At 43.1% G+C, this 16,101-nt stretch overlaps 1 protein-coding gene across 4 annotated transcripts in view; it reads left to right on the forward strand.

Annotated features, from left to right (window-relative positions):
* The window catches only part of pard3aa (par-3 family cell polarity regulator alpha, a), an 847,887-nt gene that overhangs the window by 714,294 nt on the left and 117,492 nt on the right, over positions 1 to 16,101 (forward strand). The gene's annotated exons all lie outside the window — the stretch shown is intronic.

Here is a 16,101-nt window from a genome sequence, read left to right on the forward strand (position 1 = left end):
CGTAGCTTCTCCGCTCCGGGGAAGTACTGGACGTCCATGTCATGACAACGCAGAGTCGCTGAGCAGAGACTGATAGCCAAGTTCCACACACATGAGGACGGCCTCAACCGGGATCTTGGGTTCATGTCACACTATCTGTAACCCCCACGACTTGCCTGGGCTTGCAAAATCTCACTAACTGTCCTGGCTGGAGACAATACACATCTCTTTAACCTGTGCTTAACCCTCTCTCCACTCACATTGTCTGTACCTTTAAGACTTGATTACCTGTAAAGACTCACATTCCAACCATTATTTTGTAAATTGAGTTTGTGTCTTTATATGCCCTGTTTGTGAACAGAACTCCCACTCACCTGATGAAGGGGCAGCGCTCCGAAAGCTTGTGGCTTGTGCTACCAAATAAACCTGTTGGACTTTAACCTGTTGTTGTGAGACTTCTTACTAGTCTCACTAGCCAGGGGAAACACCCTACTTACATGTACCCTGTTGCGCCCTGTAAGAATTTTGTGTTTCAATGAGATCGTCTCTCATTCTCTGGGACTCTAGACAATACAAATCCAGTCTCTCAATCTCTCAGCAGAAGACAAACCTGTCATCCCAGAGATTGTCTGGTGATCCTCCGTTGCACAGCCTCTTTGGCAAGTATGCCTTGATAAAGAGACCAAAACTGTACACAATATTCCAGGTGTAGTCTCACCAAGGCTCTATACAATTGCAGCTCGACATCTTTACTCCTGTATTCAGAACCCCTTGAAATGAAGGTCAACGTACCACTTGCCTTCCTAATTGCTTACTGCACCTGCGTGAAAGCTTTTAGTGATTCATTAACAAAGACACCCAAGTCCCTTTGGACATCAGCACCTCACCATTTAAGGAATACACTGCCTTTCTGTTTTTTCTACCAAAGTGGATAACTTTACACTTATTCACATTATATTCCATCTGCGATGTTCCTGTCCACTCACTTTGCCTGTCCAAGTCCCCATGAAGCCGCCGTGCATTCTCCTCATGAATAATCACCTAGTTTTGTGTCATCAGTAAATTTGGAAAAATTACATCAGGTCCCCAATCCAAATCATGTCTCTAGATTGTGAACAGCTGTGGCCCAGCACTGATCCTTATGGTACCCCACTAACAATCAGAGGATGCCCCATTTATTCCTATTCTCTTTTCGTCTGTTAACTGATTCTCAATCGATACTGGTACTTTTCCCCCAGTTCCATGTGCTCTAATTTTGTTTGCTGTTTGGATTATCAAAAGCCTTCTGATGATCCAAATACACCATATCCACTGGTTCTCCTTTATCTATGCTACAGGTAACATCCTCAAAAAAAACTCCAACAGTTTTATTGAACACTATTTCCCTTTTATAAATTCTCATTGACTCTGTCATTTTCCAAATGTCCAGTTATCACATCCATTATAATTGTAACATTTTTCCTACTACTGACATCAAACAAGTAGGCTTGTAGTTCTCCCTCCCTCCCTCCCTTTTTCTCTCTCTCTCTTCCTTTCCCTCTCTCTCTCTCTCCCTCTCACTTCCTAAATAGTGGGATTACATTTGCCGCTTTCCAGTCTACAGGAACCATTCCAGAATCTATAGAAGTTTTAAAGATAAGCACCAATGCACCGACCATCTCTTTAGCCATCTCCTTGAACACTCTGGAATGTAGCTCATCAGGTCCGGGCAATTTAACAACCTTCAATCCAATTAGTTTTCTGAGCCCTACCTCTTTATTAATATAAAATTCTTTCAGTTCCTTATTTTCACGAGCCTCTTGGTTCCCTAGAATTCCTGGGAAACTTTCCGTATCTTCCTCTGAGCAATTGTTTAGTCTCTTCACCGTTTCACAATTCTCCATTATAAATTCTCCTGTGATGGGACCCATGTTAGTCCTTGCAAATCTTTTCCTTTTCACATAGCGCTAGTATGCTTTACAATCTGTCTGTATGTTCCTTGCTAGCTTTTCTTCATATTCTCGTCTCATTTCATCAATTTCTTGGTCCTCTTTTGCTGGATTCTGAACTGCGGCACAGAGTTTAGCTCTGCTACCTCACAGCAGCACCAGGGACCTGGGTTCAATTCCGGCCACTGTTCACTGTCTGTGTGGAGTTTGCACGTTCTCCCCGTGTCTGCGCGGGTTTCGTCCAGGTGCTCCGCTTTCCTTTCCAGTCCAAAGATCTGTGAGTTATGTGGATTGGCCATGCTCGATTGCCCCTTAGTGTCAGTGGATTAGCAAGGGTAAATACGTGGGGTTACAAGGATAGGGCCTGGATGGGATTGTGGCTGGTGCCAATTCAATGGGCCGAATGGCCTCCTTCTGCACTGTAGGGATTCTATGATGATGATTCTAGCACTATTTTCTGGCAACCTTCTTAGCCATTTCCTTCACCCCTTCTTTCATTCGCTATCGTTGATTCATATTTCCTGTTGTGCTTTGCGTCTTGGAGAAATGTGTACATAAAATACTACTTTAAATATTATTGTCTGGCGTCAACTTTTTTTTAGTTTTTTCCCAATCCACGAATCCAATTTAAATTAATTAAATTAATTTATCCAACTTAAATTAACTGAAGTTACAAAACAGTTGTAAGATGTCATTGCAGCAAGATTTATCACAAGTTTAAACAACATTCTGCTCTTTCACAAAGTTGCAATTCTTGGCTTACAAATAAGGCTATTTACTAAATTCCAATTTGGGCATACTCATTGAAGCTCGTTAAGACCCAGCTCTCTCTGAGTGTTATTTATACATCCATTTTAATAAAACAAACATTGTTGTTACTCAATGCAACCACTTGTCTTTTTTAAAATGTGACTTGGTAACCCTTTAAGAGCATAATTTTGTTCTCGTTTTAATGACGGAGCAAGATTAATACCTCAGCTTATTCTACTGACAATAGCGCATATGGTCTTTACAGATTTAGATAAAATAATTCTTCCACATCAACTATGGTGATGTAGAAATGTTTACAATATTTTATTGGTCCAACCATGTTAATAAGGAGGGTAGCACAGTGGTTAGCACTGCTGCCTCACAGCGCCAGGGACCCGGGTTTGATTCCTGGCTTGGGTCACTGTCTGTGTGGAGTTTGCACATTCACCGTGTCTGCGTGGGTTTCCTCCGGGTGCTCCGGTTTCCTACCACAAGTCCAAAAGATGTGCTGGTTTGGTGCATTGGTCAGTGTACCCGAACAGACAGCAGAGTGTGGCGGCTGGGGGATTTTCACAGTAACTGTTAATGTAAGCCTACTTGTGACACTAATAAATAAACCTTAAACTTTAAGGAGCTTCCCCTGAATAAATGAGCTGAATAGGACCAACTTGTTTATGTAATCCGTGTACGTGTGTACAAAATTTAAATGTGTAAACAAGCATATAAAAGCACTTCAAATATTGGCAAGAATCTCAGAAGTATTTATTGATCTAATGGTTTAGGTACAGCATTTGCTCTATCCCAAGACCAACAAGGGATTCCCTTACTCATTGCTTCCATTTTAAGCAATATGGAGTTATTTGTAATAGATTACAAAACACCAGGCTGCATATCTCATGAGAGGAGCGAAGTTTCGGAACAAGTAATGGCTCTAATATAATAAAATGACAGGGCAGATGACCACAAGCTTGGTCAAAATGGTAGGTACTAAGAAGAGTTTTAAAAGATGAGGAAGTGGCGAAGAAAATTAGGGTCGAAATTCCAGAGCTTAGAGTCTAGATAGTTGAAAACAGAGGCAGCCAATAGTGATATGAATGAGGTGGGAAGCGGGTACGAGGCCGGAGCTGGAGGAAAGCAGTGTTTCCAAAATTCTGTAGCTGGAGGAGATTCCAGAAAACCACTTGAATGCAAGGATGAGGACGTTCAAATAGAGGAATAAATAAAGGAATGATGGACCTGATTGAGGATCAGGGCAGCAGGCGTTTGAATGAATTTAAGTTTATGGAGCTTGGAAGATGAGAGGCTTAATAGGAGAGTATTAGAATAATCTCCCTTTTAACAATGGGAATCCAGTACCTCTACACCACTATCTCCAATAAGAACGACCTATAGGCCCTTTGGTTCTTCCTTGAATGTAGGACCTTCCAGTCCCTGTCCACCATCACCTCACTTTCTCTGTCAAGGAAAAGTATTGCTGTGGCACCCGTTCTGCAAGAAACTTCCCTCGCTTCTCTTACTGGTATGTTGTTGACTGTACCAGTGCCACTTCATGCTATATACCTGAACTGGAAAATGCTAACAATTTTGCATCAGATTGCCTAAATTATAATCATTTCTCCCATTTTCTTGGCTATAATTGAATCATTTGATTCAAATGGCCATAATCCAGGTTGATTTTAAGATGTTGAAATTACCTGATCATCTCTGCTTGATTTGTCTAAGCTAATGAAGCAGCCATGAAATATTCTCTTTATTCAGTCTCTTTCCCCCCCCCCCCCCCCCCCCCCCCCCCTCTGAAGACCCTGGTTTATACAAGCATGTTTCTTCATAGACACTACATCCCATTCTTTACACATGAACCTGGTCAGGAAATGTCAGCAAGCTAATAAAAGTAAAATACTGGAAATATGGGATAAATACAGCTGCAGCAGGTAAATCAGTGAAAATGAGGTCAAGTATGTTTTTCCCTCCTGCTGATTCCCTCATCACCTGCCAGAGGGCCAGTCTGGCAACCATGTTGTTGAGGACTCTGCCAGCCATGGATATGGAATGTACCCACTATTGCACTTGCCACCATTGTGCTTCTTTCAAATAATGTTCAACATGGAGGAGCGGTGATTCATCAGCTGAGGGTAGGGCTTTGGTCTTCAGCAGGAGGTTTACCTGATGCCATGAAACTTCACAGAATCACATGATCGTTATGGCGCAGAAGGAGGCCATTTGGCCCATTGTGTCTGCACCAGCTCTTTGAATGAACATCTTGACTTAGTGCCATTTTCCTGTCTTTCCCCTGTATTCCTGCATATTGTATTGTTTCTATCAAATAATCATCGAATTCCCTCTAATAGTGATGTTACGATTATGCCACAACCACACTGTCTTACTTGCCATGGAGACAATCCCACAATAATTTACTGAATTGACGTCTGGATTGAGGGGGATTGACCTTTGAGGAGAGAATGGATTAATTTGGGTTATGTTCCCTGGGAATGTACAAGTATAGAGAAGCGGGGAGAACTTACTGAGGTAGTTGGAATAACAAAGTGAATTAACGATGGACAGAGACTGACCTTTCTGTCCAGCAGGGGCATAATCTCATAGCTCAGTAAACTGGTTAGAAATAAATCTTTGCAAAATGTCTTCACATTGGAAATGTTAATCACACTGCTTCCAAACATCTTAGATTGAGTCAGTTTGTGTTTAAATAAGGAATAGCCACTTCCTAGTCAGGGCCAAATGGAGAAAAGCCAGAAAATTTGATTAAAAAGGCAGAAGTGTCATGGCTAACAAGATGGCAGAGCAGGTTCAGTGAACCAAATGTTCCAATCCTGTACCCAAGTTCCAGGCCATCTGGTTTTCCTTTGAAGCCTGCTGTTAGTCCCAGGCCAGAGAGGGATGATTACATTCCTGCAGTCAATCCATATTGCTTTTTTCCGCTTATTTCCTGTGGGACGCCGGATTATTTTGTTGACAAGTGAGACATCTTTCAATTTGCACCAAGTTTGTCCTTTCGGTTTGAGATTTTAAGGGGGAAATTATTTGAAGGGGTGACATTCTTGGTCGTGAAGAATTTGGTAACAATTGCTATTTACTGGCCTTTGTTAATTGTCTACATTTTTACATTGTTTACATTGCTTGCCTGTTGTAAGTAACACTTTTTCTGTTACAAAATTTCACAAAATACTGTCATTAAAATAAAGCTATTTATCACATTTGGGTTCACACCTAAATTCTTGGATGATTAACTGCAAGGGATAATTGCTCATCCCACTGTGAATAGCTTCTCTTGTCAAAAAAACCTCTGTATTGAAATGCATTTCACAAGCAGCCCAGAACTTAGAGAGCTGTATCACGGAGTATGGACAATTAACTTGGGCAGGTTTACAATTCCTAATGTGCGAGCTGTGTAAAACGTAAGTCTGTTCATTTCCTAGCGAGGCCATAATATCAAAAATTATCGGCACATATATCTGATTTGATTCATTGTTGTCACATGGATTAGTATACAGTGAAAGGTATTGTTTCTTGCGTGCTATACAGGCAAAGCATACTGCATATAGAGAAGGAAAGGAGAGAGTGCAGAATGTAATGTTACAGTCATTGCTAGGGTGTAGAGAAAGATCAACTTAATGCGAGGTCGGTCCATTCAAAAGTCTGATGGCAGCAGGGAAGAAGCTGTTCTTGAATCAGTTGGTATGTGTCCTCGGACTTTTGTACCTTTATCTGGACCGAAGAAGGTGGAAGAGGTATGTCCAGGGTACGTGGGGTCCTTGATTATGCTGGCTGCTTTGCTGAGGCAGCGGGAAGTGTAGTCAGAGTCAATGGATGGGAGGCTGGCTTGCGTGATGGATTGGGCTTCGTTCACTACTTTTTGTAGTTTCTTGCGGTCTTGGACAGAGCAGGAACCATACCAAGCTGTGATACAACCAGAAAGAATGCTTTCTGTGATGCATCTGTAAAAGTTGGAGAATCGTAGCTGACGTGCCAAATTTCCTTAGCCTCCTGTGAAAGTAGAGGCATTGGTGTGCTTTCTTAACTATAGCATCAGCATGAAGGGACCAGGACAGGTTGTTGGTGATCTGGACACCTAAAAACTTGAAGCTCTTGACCATTTCTACTTTGTCCCCGTTGATGTAGACTACGCTTCGATGATTATCTCTTTCATTTTGTTGACATTGAAGGAGAGATTATTGTCGTCTCACCAGTTCACCAGATTCTCTATCTCTTTCCTGTACTGTGTCTCGCCATTGTTTGAGACCCGACCCACTTGCTGTCGTCAGCAAACTTGAAAATCGAGTTGGAAGGGAATTTGACCATACGGTCGTAGGAGTATAAGGATTATAGTAAAGGGCTGAGAACACAGTCTTCTGGGGTACCGGTGTTGAGGATGATCGTGGAGGAGGCATTGTTGCCTATCCTTACTGATTGCAGTCTGTGGATTCAGTCGCAGAGGGAGGAGCTGAACCCCAGGCCATGGAGTTTGAAGATGAGTTTCATAGGAATAATGGCGTTGAAAGCTGAGCTGTAGTTGATAAATAGAAGTCTGACATAGGTGTCTTTGTTATCTAGGTGTTCCAGGGTTGAGTGTGGGGCCAGGAAGATGGGGTCTGCTGTGTATCTGTTGTGGTGACAGGCAAACTATAATGGATCCAGGCAATCTGGGAGGCTGGAATTGATTTGTGCCATGACTCACCTTTCAAGGCACTTCATAATAAACAAAGAACAATACAGCACAGGAACAGGCCCTTCGGCCCTCCAAGCCCGCGCCGCTCCCTGGTCCAAACTAGACCATTCTTTTGTATCCCTCCATTCCCACTCCGTTCATGTGGCTATCTAGATAAGTCTTAAACGTTCCCAGTGTGTCCGCCTCCACCACCTTGCCCGGCAGCGCATTCCAGGCCCCCACCACCCTCTGCGTAAAATACGTCCTTCTGATATCCGTGTTAAACCTCCCCCCCCCTCACCTTGAACCTATGACCCCTCGTGAACGTCACTACCGACCTGGGGAAAAAGCTTCCCACCGTTCACCCTATCTATGCCTTTCTTCATTTTATACACCTCTATTAGGTCACCCCTCATCCTCCGTCTTTCCAGTGAGAACGACCCCAGTTTACCCAATCTCTCCTCATAACTAAGCCCATCCATACCAGGCAACATCCTGGTAAACCTCCTCTGCACTCTCTCTAAAGCCTCCACGTCCTTCCGGTAGTGTGGCGACCAGAACTGCAGTATTCCAAATGCGGCCGAACCAACGTTCTATACAACCGCAACATCAGACCCCAACTTTTATACTCTATGCCCCGTCCTATAAAGGCAAGCATGCCATATGCCTTATTCACTACCTTCTCCACCTGTGACGTCACCTTCAAGGATCAGTGGACTTGCACACCCAGGTCCCTCTGCGTATCTACACCCTTTATGGTTCTGCCATTTATCGTATAGCTCCCCCGTACGTTACTTCTACCAAAATGCATCACTTCGCATTTATCTGGATTGAACTCCATCTGCCATTTCTTTGCCCAAATTTCCAGCCTATCTATATCCTTCTGTAGCTTCTGACAATGCTCCTCACTATCTGCAAGTCCATAATGATGGATGTCAGAGCCACCGGTGACAGATGGGCCACCTGTGGACCCAAATAATAATTCATGTTCCATAAAATCAAAGTTTGTACCTCTGAAAACCCAGTGGATTTTTCATGACTTATAAAAAAAAAGTGCTGGGAAAATTAGGCACTTTCAACAGAAAGGCTTCTCTTAAAATAACTCCCAATGATTAAGAAATATCTTTCATAGAAGCTATTGCTTCAAACTACCCTGAAGGTCAACCTAGGTTTGCCCATCTCATGAAAATTCATTCCTGACTGTGCAACTTAAGGTTTCTCCCACGACGGACTGTCTTGTACAGCTTCTGAGCGGATTCTGAATGAACTTGAATAAAAATCAATGGAGTTGCTGTGGGCCACCTCTGCAATCTACATCATTGCAATCACTCAGAAAGCCAGTGCTAATTTGAACTTTGTGCTATTCAGTAATGTTATAAAGTATCGGCAAACTTATCAGTGTTGCTCACAGTGGGTTGGAAATGAATTCTTGTAACAATGGGAGTGCATCACAATATATTACTCTGCTGTTTACCTGCAGCTGTGTTTAACTCTGATGTGTCCACTTGCAGTCACAAGATGCAAATACTATGCCTTTCTCATGTGATTTAGAGATGATTGCCCAAATCAGATCAGAGGAGGCCATTTGGTCTGACACATCAGTGCTGGCCCTCTGGCAGAGCAGCTCACCCCATCCCATTTCCCCCCCCCCCATCCCGCCCCCCCCTTTTCCCTGTAGCCCAGCAATTTCTTTTGGTTTCAGATAATTATGTAATTCTCTACTGAATCTGCCTAAACCATTCTTTCAGACAGGGTATTCCAGATCATAATCATTCACTGCATAAGAAGGTTTTTCTCATGTTACCTTTGTTTCTTTTGTTAATCACCTCAAATCGAGGCTTCCTGGTCTTCGACCACTCTGCCAACAGGAACATTTTCTCCCAATTTACAAGGCACGGTGGCACAGTGGTTAGCACGGCTGCCCCACAGACCCAGGGACCTGGATTCGATTCCCGGGTTTGGGTCACTATCTGTGTGGGGTTTGCACGATCTCCCTGTGTCTGCGTGGGTTTCCTCCCACAGTCCAAAGATGCGCAGGTTTGGTGCATTGACCATGCTAAATTAACCCTTAGTATCAGGGGGACTCACTGGGGTAAATACATGGGGTTATGGGGACAGGGCCTGGGTGGGATTTTGATTTGTGCAGACTCAATGGGCTGAATTGCCTCCTCCTTCACTGTAGGATTCTATGATTCTACTCTGTATAGACCGTTTATGGTTTTAAAAAACTTTATCAAATCTCCTTTAATCTCTCCTTTTCCAAGGAGAACACCCCCAGTTTCTTCAGTGTTTCCATGCAGCTGAAGTTCCTCATCCCTGGAGCCATTCTCAAGAAATATTTCTGCCTTCACATTCTTAATAAAATGTGGTTCTTAGATTTGGATATAGTACTCACTTGAGGCTGAAGAAGAGCTTCATAAAAGTTCATCACAACTTCCTTGCTTTTGTACTCTATTTATGAAGCCTGGGATCCTGAATACTTTTTAACTGCCTTCTCAACTTGCCCTGCCACCCCCGAAGATGTGCAGGTTAGGTGGATTGGCCATGATCAATGTGTGGGATTCTGGGAATAGGGTTGGGGAATGTGCCTAGACAGAGTGCTGTTTTGGAGGGTCAGTGCGGACTTGATGGACTGAATGGCCTCCTTTACATTCCAGGGAATCTATGGATTCAATGATTTGTACACATTTACACCCAAGTCCCTCTGCTCTTGCATCCCTTTACAATTGTATCCTTACTTTTAGATAGCTTCTCCACATTCTTTCTATCAAAATGAATCACTTCATACTTTTCAGCATTAAATTTCTGCCACTTGGTCCACCAACCTGCCCAAGTCCTTTTGAAGTTTATCACTCTCTTCCACACAGTCCACAATACATATATCATCTGCACATTTTGAAATTATGCCCTGTACATCCAAGTCAAGGTCATTAATAATAGATCAAGCCAAACAGTGGTCCTAATACTGACATCTGGGAACCCCACTATCCGTCTTCCTTCTGCCAGAGAAATCACTCACCCATGTTCTCTGTATCCTGTCATTTAGTCAATTGAGCATCAAGTGCTGCCACTTCCTTTTATTCCGTGCCTTCAACTTGGCTAACAAGCCTGTTAGGTTGCATTTTATCAAATACCTTTTGGGAGTCTGTGTCCGCCACATCACCCACGCGTGACCCTCATCAACCCAAAAAACTTAAGCAAATTAGCTCCATACCATTTTCCCAGCATACAATCCTGACATCAAAGAGAAACCATACATTTGCTTTTTAAAAATATACAAAGAAGCTTTTAAAAGGTACAGATCCTGCAGCCTGTTCAAACATTTTCTGCTATTGTTGGATGTTTCTCTGCACACTGGAAATGCCACGCAGATTTATCCATGCAACATCTGAAGGATGACCTCAAAACATGTGTATTCATGATGGGTATGATTACTTGGGGTAGATGTATTTTTTTTTCCTCAGCAACATTAATCCCTGTATAATAGAATCTGGATGCGCATCTTTTTAGGCTTAAGGTTTGAACACTTTGATCAGGAATTTGCCAAAAATAGTAACATTTAGTTGGGAAACAAAATCCTTCAGCTAAAGAAGCTTTTCTAGGGCTGTTTACCAATTGTTTGGTCAGAAGGGGAATTAATTTAAACAGGCCTGATTTCTCCTCTCTCTACGCATTGGAAAACAGAGCGGTGTTTTTGATTTCTGATTTTCTCCTTTTTCAATGGTGGCATATTTTCCCCAAACCCTTCGGTCTGGAATGTCCAAATCACTATTAACAATCCCACAGCAACTTGGAGCTAAGAAAAAATAAGAGGATTGGCATATTTTACGCGCACAAAATGCAGGAAAGGGGTTTTGCAATGTCCACCCCTTTTGCACTTGTATGATAAAAGAGGGATAAGGGAAAGAAAGAGGTACAGGGCAAGACCACGATAACAATAAGAGTTGTGGTTTACTGTGTCCAGAATCAAAAGTCCAATGGCGTATTCCTTCAGAGGGTAGTAGACTGACTGTTGCAGGGTCATCCATCTTTCTTGAAGTGAGGACTTCCATAATGGGAGAAGGCACAGAGAGATGAATTAGTCCTGAAGGCAAAGACACAAAGATTCCTGTGCCCCAGCAGTTCACAGTGTTGACGAGGGTCCAGGTAATTTTAAACCTGAACATGGGTTTTTTCTGCTCCTACCTGTGAGATGGCAAACCGGATCAGACTGTTTGCCTGGAGCCCTGCTTCTCTCCTGAGGTCGAACAGTGACTAAAGATGAAATTCAAAAGCTATGTAATTAAAGGAGTCTGGACAACTCAAGTCTCTGTCATGTGACAGGTTGGTTTCGGGTTGAGATATTCAGCCAAAAAGGCCTCTGGTTGAAGCACTTGGTTTTGTTAGAGCAGATAACAGTGAGGCCATTAGTACGAGCTTGGAGGTTAGGAGTCATAATAAGCTGTCTTTGCCCATAACTGAAGGGAGAAGACGTCTCACTTGCTAATCCACTGTGTTGGCTTGGTTGGAATGTTTACACAATGCAAGGGGTGTTACATTTCAGGGGGTTTGAGGGATTGGCCTTTGTTGACTTTCAAACTACTCAGGAACTTCCAGAAGCCACCATGTGATCAGCTGAAGCCATTTTATCAGCCCAGCAATTGCCCATTATGAAAAACGGAAAAAAAGAAGTAGCCAGTCCGGATATGTTATTTTAAAGTCTGTTTATTAGTGTCATAAGTAAGCTCACATTAACACCACAATCAATTACTGTGAAAATCCCCTAGTCGCCACAATCCGGCACCTGTTTGGATACACTGAGGCTGAATTTAGTACGACCAATGCACCTATCCAGCACGTCTTTCGGACTGTGGCAAGAAACCGGAGCACCCGGAGGAAATCCACGCAGACACGGGGAGAATGTGCAAACTCCACTCAAATAGTGACCCAAGCCAGGAATCAAACCCAGGTCCCTGGTGCTGTGAGGCAGCAGTGCTAACCACTGTGCCACCCTGCTGCCCATTAATAGATGCATTTATCTGGGTGCGTAGGATACAATGAAAAATGATTAGACAATTGCTCAATCCAGTTGTTTAAACATGTCAGATTGAAAAATACATACTAACTGAAAAGGCCAGAAGCAAAGAGAATCAATTTGAATGGGATGAAAATTGGGCAGTTTTTATAATGGATGCATGATTAGCCCTGCCAGGTTACCACTCAGACAGTGAAGCTAAAGATGAATTGCATTAACACTCCAGTGATAAGTCCACATTAAATAAATGGAATTATAGAGATACTGGAGTGTGCATTAATAAGATAGTAGAACTAACTAAGCTCGCCTGGGCAGTCTAGGGACAGGGAAACAGGGAAAGCATGTCTCTTTTAAGAAGAACTTAGAAGTAGTAAAATGTGCAGATTTTGGACAAGACCTCATTTTATAGGTGTTGGTCTGATATGGTTGGAACCAAAGCCCTATCTGTTGACTGTTAAGGCAAGCTCCTTGAAAGCCTGTAAACTGAAGATTTTCATTGTTCTGTTAGAGCTATCCCAATAATACTAGAGAGAAAATGAAATGGGAGTTGAAAATAATCATTAGGGAGAGGTTGGATTTTGGAGTTGCAGACAACGGTATCCGCTCACTAACCTAATGTTTAAATCGATATTTAGCTTTTCAATTTGGATGAGCCTTCGTTATCGTGACCTCAGATGAGAGCTCTGACAAAGGGTCATCCAGACTCGACACGATGGCTCTATTCTCTCTCCATAGATCCTGAGTTTTTCCAGCATTTCTGGTTTTTGTTTCAGATTCCAGCATCTGCAGTATTTTGCCTTTATCCTGTTCACAGTATGTTGTTACTTCCTTAATTGCCACAGTCTGCAATTATGGCTGCAGTTTCTCCAAGTGCCAACTCTATGTATTCAGTTACATCTCTGTGGGGGATATGTCTAAGTTGGGCTGCATCCTTCAACTTCTGGGAGCAAGTTTTAGAAAACTATTGTTGGAGAAAAGAGTTAAGGTAAGCTTTGGTCCTACAGAGAGTAATGAAAAGTAGGGCTATAATGAATGAATTAAACAGATATTTTGCATTGGTCTTCACTATTGAGGACAAAAGTAGCATCCTAGAAATAGCTATAAATCAGGAAATGGAAGAGATGGAAGAATTCAGGAAAATTGCAATCACCAACTAAGTGGTGCTGAGCAAATTATTGGGTCTCCAGGCTGACAAATCCCCGGGTCTGAATGGGCTTCTGTCTAAGTGGCTGCACGGTGGCACAGTGGTTAGCACTACTACCTCACAGCACCAAGGACTCAGACTCGATTCCAGGCTTGGGTCACTGCCTGTGTGGAGTTTGCACATTCTCCCCATGTCTGCATGTATTTTCTCCGGTGCTCTTGTTTCCTCCCACAGCCCGAAACGTGTGCTGGTTAGGTGCATTGGCCATGCTGAATTCTCCCTAAGTGTACTGGAATAGGTGCTGGAGTGTGGCGATTAGGGGATTTAACACTTCATTGCAGTGTTAATTTAAGCCTACTTGTGACACTAATGAATAAACTTTAAACTTTTAAGTGGCTAGTGAGATAATTTTCCAAAATTCCCTAGATTTGAGGCCTCTATTGGATTGGAAGATAGCAAAGTAACTCCTTTATTCAAAAAAGGGAGGGAGACAGAAAGCAGGAAACTATGGGCCACTTAGCCTAACATCTGTCATAGGGAAAACGTTAGAAGCTATTATTAAAGATGTTATAGCAGGGCACTTGTAAAAATTACCACTAATCAGGCAGTCAACGTAGTTTTGTGAAAGAGAATTCATGTTTAACCAATTTATTGGAGTCCTTTGAAGGAGTCACGTGCTGAGGATAAAGGGGAACTGTGGATGTGCTGTACTTAGATTTCCAGAAGGCATTTGAGGAGGTGCAACATCAAAGGTTATTGTGGAAAATGAAAGATCATGATTTGGGGGTAGCATATTGGCATGGATGGAAGATTGGTTAGCTAACAGGAAACAGCTGGCATAAATGGGTCTTTTTTTTGGTTGGCAGGATGTGAAGAGGGATCAGTGCTGGGGCCTCAGCTTTTTACAATTTATATAAGTGACTTGGATCAAGTTGCTAAATTTGCTGTCAGCACAAAGATGGGTAGGAAAGTAAATTTTGAAGAGGACATATGGAGGCTACAATGGGACGTAGGTTAAATGAGTGGGCAAAAATCTGGCAAATGGAGTGTAATTTGGGAAATGTGAAATTAATTTTGGCATGAAGAATAGAAAAGAAGCTTATTATCTAAATGGTGAGAGATTGCAGAGCTCTGAGGTGTGGAGGAATCTCAGTGTCCAAGTGCACGAATGACAAAAGGCTGGTATACAGGTACGAGTAATTAGGAGAGCTAATAGAATGCTATTGTTTATTGTGAGGGGAACTGATTACAAAAGTAAAGTTTATTTATTAGCCACAAGTAAGGCTTCCATTAACACTGCAATGCAGTTACTGCGAAATTCCCCTCGTCGCCACAGTCCGGCGCCTGTTTGGGTCAATGCACCTAACCAGCACGTCTTTCAGAATGTGGGAGGAAACTGGAGCATCCAGAGGAAACCCATGCAGACACGGGGAGAACGTGCAAACTCCACACAGACAGTGGCCCAAGCCAGGAATTGAACCTGGGTCCCTGGCGCTGTGAAGCAGCAGTGCTAACCACTGTGCCACCATGGTGTAGGGAGCTTATGCTTCTGATGTAGAGGGCATTGGTGAGACCACATCTGGAGTATTGTGTTCATAACTGGTAGCCTTATCTATGGAAAGATGTAAATGAGTTAAAACCTGTTCAGTGAAGATTGAATAGATTAATACCAGGAATGGCTAAGTTGTTTTATGAGGAAAGATTGGACAGGTTAGGTTTGTATCCAGTGGAGTTTAGAAGAGTAAGAGGCAACTCGGTCTAAATCTTTAATATCCTGAGGGGTATTGACAGGGTGGACGTGGAGATGATGTTTGTTCTTGTCAGGGAATCTACAACTAGAGGTTGCTGTTTAAAAATATGGGGCAGCGATTCTCCCCAAAAAAATCTAAATGTCGAATTTGCATATAAACTGGAGTAAATCACGCTGGTTTTATTCAGCAGGAGTTTCAAAATGAATCTCCCACCCTCTGTGCACTGCAGTGAGCACTAGTGTAAATCAGTCCAAAATTCTGGGAGTGGGGCCTATTCCCACTGGAGAGGCCGGCAGCATCGCACTGTCACTGCACATGCGCTGATCTGTCAGCGCCGAGATCGGCACATGCACAGTCGCCCCGCACTGCTGCCCTCCCAATTGTAGAGATTTGCATTCTAATCAGTATTCTGTAATTTGATTTCTGTGTCTGTTTGCACTGTTTGAGAACAGATACCCATTCCATCTGACGAAGGAGCTGTGCTCCGAAAGCTTATGGTATTTGCTACCAAATAAACCTGTTGGACTTTAACCTGGTGTTGTGAGACTTCTTACTGTCCCAATCTCTGGCCAGCTTGATTGCTGGCCAGCCCTGCGTCCCCCCCACATCGCTGGCCGTCCTCCCATGGCCCAATTGCTGACTCTCCAAACATGCCTGGGCCAGCCTCGATCCAGCCACCAACCCGGCTGCCACAGGCATGCGGAGGCTGTGGTGCCCAGCGGGGAGTCTGTAAAATGGCCTCACTCAAGTCTCCTGGCCCGCTGCACTGCAAAAGCAGCGCAACGGGATGAGCGAATGGTGTCATTCATTTAAGGCAGACTTGAGGATTTTTTTCTGAGAGTCATGAGTCTCTAGAAGTTTCTTCCTCAAAA

The sequence above is a fragment of the Mustelus asterias genome, chromosome 2, assembly GCF_964213995.1.
Source record: "Mustelus asterias chromosome 2, sMusAst1.hap1.1, whole genome shotgun sequence".
Taxonomy (NCBI): Eukaryota; Metazoa; Chordata; class Chondrichthyes; order Carcharhiniformes; family Triakidae; genus Mustelus; species Mustelus asterias.